The sequence below is a fragment of the Clupea harengus genome, chromosome 4 (assembly GCF_900700415.2).
Source record: "Clupea harengus chromosome 4, Ch_v2.0.2, whole genome shotgun sequence".
In the NCBI taxonomy this organism is placed as follows: domain Eukaryota; kingdom Metazoa; phylum Chordata; class Actinopteri; order Clupeiformes; family Clupeidae; genus Clupea; species Clupea harengus.
The window spans coordinates 21,635,045-21,642,215 of record NC_045155.1 but is presented as its reverse complement, the minus strand read 5'-3'; positions in this window follow the sequence as shown (position 1 = coordinate 21,642,215).

The window sequence follows — 7,171 nt, the reverse complement described above, 5'->3', positions numbered from 1 at the left end:
TGAGTGTGTGTGTGTGTGTGTGTGTGTGGATTAGATAATAACAGGAGAGGAAAAAGAGGCTGAAGAGTGTGCACAGAGCCAGCCTCAGTCCGCCCCAGAGCTGGACCACAGACTCAATGTAATATGAGCAGTAACAGTATGGGCTCATCCAAACAAAGAGAAAGACAAGGAGTGCCACAAACACATTGACACAAACATGCTCCCATGTGCACATACCTGCTAACAGGACATGAAGGGATTTCACACTCAGTATGTTGTAACACTAATGTAGGTTCCATTCACCTAGAGCAAACCATACTGACCAAATAGTGCAACTGTCATTTTTGCACTTTATTTTATAGTGTAACCTTTTAGATGCTTTATTTTTTATTAAGACAAGGGATCATATCTTTGTTTACTTATTTATATAATTGTTGTATACACGAACATTCATCTCTACGTTTACGCTCAGCGTGACCTGCCTTGTTCCAAAATCTGCATTTCAGAGTCAAGTGTGATTCATCACATTAAACTCCTGTCTACCTTATTTACCACATCTGTAGGCTCTAGCCTAACCAATAGCTTTATATATCTGAGCTGAAAAGGGTTGCAAAACAGGGAAGCATAGATGTTGAGTTGAGGATGAGTTGATCAGAATTCGAGGGTCTGTCAAAGGTGTTTCTCCCAAACAAAATGTAGACCTAGAAAAACCCTCAGTGTGATGATGGTAAGGCTGATATATCTATATAGATATTCAAGAATACCCCTTTGCAAAGGAAGGCAACACAAGCCCAGTATCTTTGCCCAGGATTGTATCTGAGACTGCATCTCCTTATACTGCAGCTGCTTTATGCTTGCCAGTTGACCAGCTTAGCACACCTGAAGTCTGTGGAGTCTGTGAAGACTAGTGGTTGAGCACATAGTTAAGAGCAGTGATGTTTCTGCACAGCATCATTGCGCTCTAAAGTTGAGGTCCTTGTCTGGGAAAGGTCCTTGTCCCGCTATAGAAGTTGATTATGAAACCTGGCTAAGCCACATTGTTTCTATCTCAAGGATCGTACCTTTTCCTGACATGCATGTAGTTAGCAAAAATTGTAGAAAGCCTCTTGCCCCCTGCAGTGGTCATGGTTAAGCATTTAGGTTCTCAGATTAGTTCTGGATCCTACTTCAGTTTGTTGGATTCTGTGTATGCTACTGTAGGTGACGGGGATGAACTCTTTGCCAAGTTTCTGCATTAATCCAAACTAATTCACTAATTCAAACTAATCGGAATGCTGGAGAGAAGCCTTCAGCCCCAGATCAGTCCCAGTGCAGAAGTAGAGAGGAGGACTGGCTCCAGATCAGTCCCAGTGCAGAAGTAGAGGGGAGGACTGGCTCCAGATCAGTCCCAGTGCAGAAGTAGAGGGGAGGACTGGCTCCAGATCAGTCCCAGTGCAGAAGTAGAGGGGAGGACTGGCTACCAGTCAAATGGACCACCAGTTGCTGAAACTAATATGTATAGGATGCTGTGACTACGCCAAAGAGACGGATAGGCCTTCTGTTGCCCCTGACCTCGAAAACAAAACAAAGACAATGAGAAAGCAAATAGCTGAAAAAAAATCTGTTTCTTATAATTTCTTGTACTATTGAAATTAAGAGGGAAAATAGACTAATTGACAGAGACTTCACTTGTAATGAAAGTTCTAATGAACGTGTGGCACTGCCTTTATGCAATTCAGTGGTCAGTGACATATCAGGGCAAGCTAGCTTAGATACAGTACAATACAAATATGAGTCTGGACAAGTTTTTATTAAGAGTCCATGCATCGAGAAAGAGGAACAGTCATCGGCTGTCAGGAAAAAAAAGCCTCTAGGTTTGTGGCCATCTTATGGTTGTCGTTATGGTTGTGTGGTTACCCTTTCTCTTAGAACATCTGATGTGATGTGGTTGCACGTTCAATACTTCAGATTTTCGGTGAGTAGACCATTGCAGTCGCCAGAACTGCTTTTGTGCAACAATTGTGCTATGTGAATGAAGGAATGATGCAACTCGACTCTGCCACCTTCTTGAAACTATCACATGTTGCTAAACCAGTATAGCTTGCTATCGATACAATGTATAAAACGGATAGTAGGCAAATACCTACTCTCAATACTGTTTTAATGAGATGTTAAAATATGTGCAAAAACTGTTATGGTTAATCTACAGATGACTTTGTGCTTTGACTCTTGAACACCCTATATCCCATAGGCACACACATTGGCACTACTGTTGTGCAACATGCAGGGAAGCCTACATAGGACATACAGGACAGCTACTCTAGATTCTTATATACTTACTAGTTAGATATCTAGTCTGTTTGGTGAGACTGGTCTATAATGTTCCTTCCTAGTTGAAAGTACAACGCCTACTAGCATTAGGCCTACGTCAATTTATGGCTGTCACATAAATGCTCGGCCACCAAGTGAAGTCAGGTGAAGTCAGTACCCAGGGTCATGGGTGAATGATCAGAATGGCATTGTGTTTTCTTTTGTGTTGTTGGTGGCTGGGGCTCCTCAGGCATGGCTGACCTCTTTAAACACATCTTGCCGTTGCAGAACCTTCTGTTCTGTGCCTCTATGCTTGAGTGTTAATGTCCATTACTTTCATTGCTGCCACTTGGAAGACCTGTAATATGAGGTAAACTGGAAGATAATGTTACCCAGAATCACAAAGCTATTAAAGCAATCTCTTTTTAACAGTCTAGTATTGTTATTTGCTGACATATACACGCATGCACGCACATACACACACACACACACACACAGACACACACACACACACACAGACACACACACACACACACACACACACACACACACACACACACACACACACACACACACAGCTTCTCCTGGCATCTACCATAGTTCGTACTAAAAAGAAACAGAAATGCAGGAAATTAGAGAGGATGGGAAAAGAAAGCAAAGCAGAGGGATGGATAGGAAAGGAAAAGAAAGGAATCTCCACACCCCACGCTCCGAAATAATAGAAATCCAACAACAACTTATCAAATATCACCAAGGCACCAAGCTTCAAGCTTTTTGTGTACTTTCCACGGGAATATCTGCAAAGCACACATTGTGCACACACACCATTTCTTAATTCACTCTCGGTGTGTGGAATGTTTACTGAAACCTGGCTCTGCTTGGCAAAAAAAAAAGTCTAGAAGACAGCACTCTCTATCTCTGTCCTTTTGCTATCATATTCCTCTAAAGAATCATACACTATGTGTGTCTCGTTCTCTCACACATACATGCACAGGCAAAGCCCTGTTGGCCATGACACACTTGCTGGCCAACAGGAAAATGCTGCAATATGTACTACAGACAAAACACCACTGACCTCCTCCTCTCTTCCACCCACACACACATCTTCATACACACACTTAAAACACGTCTATTGTGACTGATGAGATAGTACTGTGTAAATATGCTGTTTCAGTTGAATCATTAATCAGAGAGGAAATGGAGTTCAGACATGTTGACACACCCTACACACACACGCACACACAGACGTCTCCACGGAAACCCACCCTTCCCTCACAGGTGACTAGGTTTGTTACTCTTGTATGTGACTCACCCCGGCACTCATACCACCCTTTGGTGTTTACATTATTCTAAAGCCTCCATTCCTGGACAGCCACAGTGCCCCTGAGTGTGTGGGCAGGTGGAGGGCTCCAGGTAACCTCTGGTAACCCACCTATTTCTGCGCTAACGAATAGTGAATACAGTATGGCTCTCCTTGAAAGTGATGTACCTGCACAGGACACCAAGGGGTGATGAATGGGATTATTTTCCCTCTAAATGTGTTTTTGTTTAAATGTGAAACATATAGGTTATGTGTAAGTATGCTGAGAGATGAGGACTATTACTCACATGAACCTATGTATGATGCAGGGGTGAGACACCATGGGCCTATGTATGATGCAGGGGTGAGACACCATGCGGCTCCTCTCAGAAGCGTGAGATAGAGGGTGGGGGAAAACCAAGGAAGGAATTTCATAAGAAAGACCTTCCCACACTCTCTGTAGGAATACAAAGATCCTGTCATGGCACTGCAGTCCCACTTCTGCACGCACACACGCACACACACACACACACACACACACACACACACACACACACACACACACACACACACACACACACACACACACACACACACACACACACACACACACACACACACACACACACACACACATACTCATTCATACATACACAGGCTAGTTTATGCATTCATTCAAAAATGTTCCTGTCAAAGATGGCCATGAAGTTACGAGTTACTCCTGTGGGTTAATATCTGCGTCTAGAAACTTCCTCTGTAACATTAACTAACAAGGAAGCTTTGCTCAGAAGTGTTAATTCATTGTAAATTGAATTGAATTGAATTGAATTGTGTACCACTATTTGCAAATGAAAAACTGGTTTGGTAAAGAAAGCTTTTATCCACTACTTTAGATGTGAACACTTCACTCAACTGAAGTTGAAGTTGAAGTACTGCAGTCTCAGAAATGAAACATACATATTCATGATTGACTTGATCAAAAAATAAATCTAAATTTGCTGAACATGCAAGTATAAAAAATGTGCTGACTATTTTTCATTTACATATTTCCAAATGTATGTGGATTTTTGGCAGATACTGACATAGAGTTTGGCAGTTGTATGCATAGAGTTAGGTCTAAGTTAATATAAGATAGATGACCTGGAATAAAGTGTGCTTCCAAATCACCCATTTGCTTAAAAGTAAACTTTGAACTGCGTTGGATTTAGAGGATCAAATGAATATACCACACGCATAGTTCGAGACCAAACTGAACACACAAGCCCCCCACCGCACACCAACTCAACTTGAGCCTCGCCCAGTCTTCACCGCACACCAACTCAACTTCCTCGCCTCGCCCAGTCTCCCTTTATCCTCTCGCTCTCCCAGCTCTGCTGATGTCTCCCCCGGCCTTTCTGAAGGTTAAAAGATGCACCTGTTTCTACAGTGCAAGCAAAGAAGAACAGCAGCCTTATTGAAAGGCATTGAGCAAAGGCACACCCCCTTGCTCTCTCTCTCTCTCTCTCTCACACACACACACACACACACACACACACACACACACACACACACACACACACACATTCATAAGCACCCTTTCTGTTTTTCAATGCGTACAGTCATAATGTCATAAACAACAGAGGGTCCATCTGAGAACAAAACACACATAGAGAACACACCCTTGGAGCCTCCCCGCTCCCCCACTCCCCGCACACACACACTAATGGATTTACCTCCATAGGAGTAGTTTTTTTTACCCCTAATTTCTTATTTGTAAGAAATGGACACACTCAGTAAGGACTTTTGAACCCAATGTAAACCCATACGATTTTAAGGTTGCCTTTAATGTTGGTGTTCAGACCTTGTTGGTGTGCCTCTGAAGCATGACTGTTGCTCTCGTCTGCATTGTCTCCCCTGAGATGCCTGCAGTCATGTCTAAACAGGCCCAAAGTCATTGACCAGTCTCCAAGGTGTCCCACCCCTTAAAGGTCAAATTGGCGGCCATTTCCACTATTGTAATAGCACCCTTCAGCACGCCGGACGGCTTCAGGGGCCCCATGGTGGAGTTCAGCCCAGCCTTCTCTGAGGTGAGGTGAGGTGGAGTTTGGAGCCGCTCTTGCTCTCCCACAAGGCCAGCTATTGTGCAATCCGTCAATCCCTTCGGTTGTGTGGGACTATATTTGATCCTAGCTCTAATATCCCACACAAGGAGACGGGCTAACTCAGATCTATTTAGACCACAACCCTATACCTTGCGCTAATCAGTGAGATCAGTTCATAATGTTACTAATAATGTTTGACAAGTGTCAAACTCATACACTGACCAAGGACAACGTCTCTTTATGCTCCTACTGTCCCTTCACAGGATCCCACTGTCCACTCAACCAGCTTTCCCACCAGGAGACGGACAGTCAACACACAGACACACAGACACACACACGCAATGACCTCACCCCACATCCGGTGGCCACATCACAGTGACCTCAGCAGGGTCTGGCTGGAACAGTGTGAAACAGGAGAAACTCTGCCCACAGTATTCTCCTCCTCACAGAATGAGCCTTTCTCTCCTCCTGCCCCCTCTGTCGGCCGCCCTTTCTCTTTGGGAGCGACTGTTCTGTTTTTTATCCTTGTAGATAAATTCATTCTTGGTGAGTTAGCAGACGGTGGGACACAATGGGGCTTGTTTATTGTGTGAGAATAAAGACACCCAAGATGCATGTGTCAAGAAAAAGAGAAAGAAAAGATGGAGAGAGCAGAGTCTTTGATTCAGACTCTCTCAGAAGACTCCTCCTGGTTTATCATGGAAAGGTGGAAGACAACAGTCTCTGACCTGTTTTTTCCCTGAGCCAACACTGAGAGGGCAACGCTGTAGTTGTGGGTGACCAAATCTGGTCTAGAGAGGGGAAGGCGGAGGATGTGAGAGTTAGGTTAAGTTGTACTGGATACTTTGCTACTGAGCCCCATAGACTCTCACTGACACACAATATAAGCTATTATTTAATTCAGGTCATCAGTCAAAATACCTTTGTTTTAGTTTGAAGCCTGTGATATCAGTTGCTTGTCTATGCTGTTTCTGCCATCATGTGGCCAGTTAGTGTATTGCTTTTGGCATCTGACCTGTGTGTTGACATGGTTAGTTGCTGAAGCTGCTTCTCTGTCCTTGCGTCACATACCTGTCTGAACTCGTCACTGGCAATTGATTTACTGAACACATCTGATCTAGCTAATCAAGACGACTACACTAAGAGTACGATCAATTGATTTACTGAACACATCTGATCTAGCTAATCAAGACGACTACACTAAGAGTACGATCAATTGATTTACTGAACACATCTGATCTAGCTAATCAGGACGATTACACTAAGAGTAATTTCAGGTGTGATTCTTTTGTCTGTGCTGAAAATAGGCATCAGTGCATTAGGGCTGAAAAGAGTTGAACAGGGACCTGTGAGCTATCTGGGGAGCCTGTTTTACACCAGAATGGTTTAGCCTCAATGATGTCAGAAGCACCCAATGTGCTTTTGTGTTATATTGTACAACATATTATTCCATGATTAGCTACATCACTGATTTGGTATAGATACCTGCATTTGGATTTCCAAACTCAGCAAATTTGGGAAT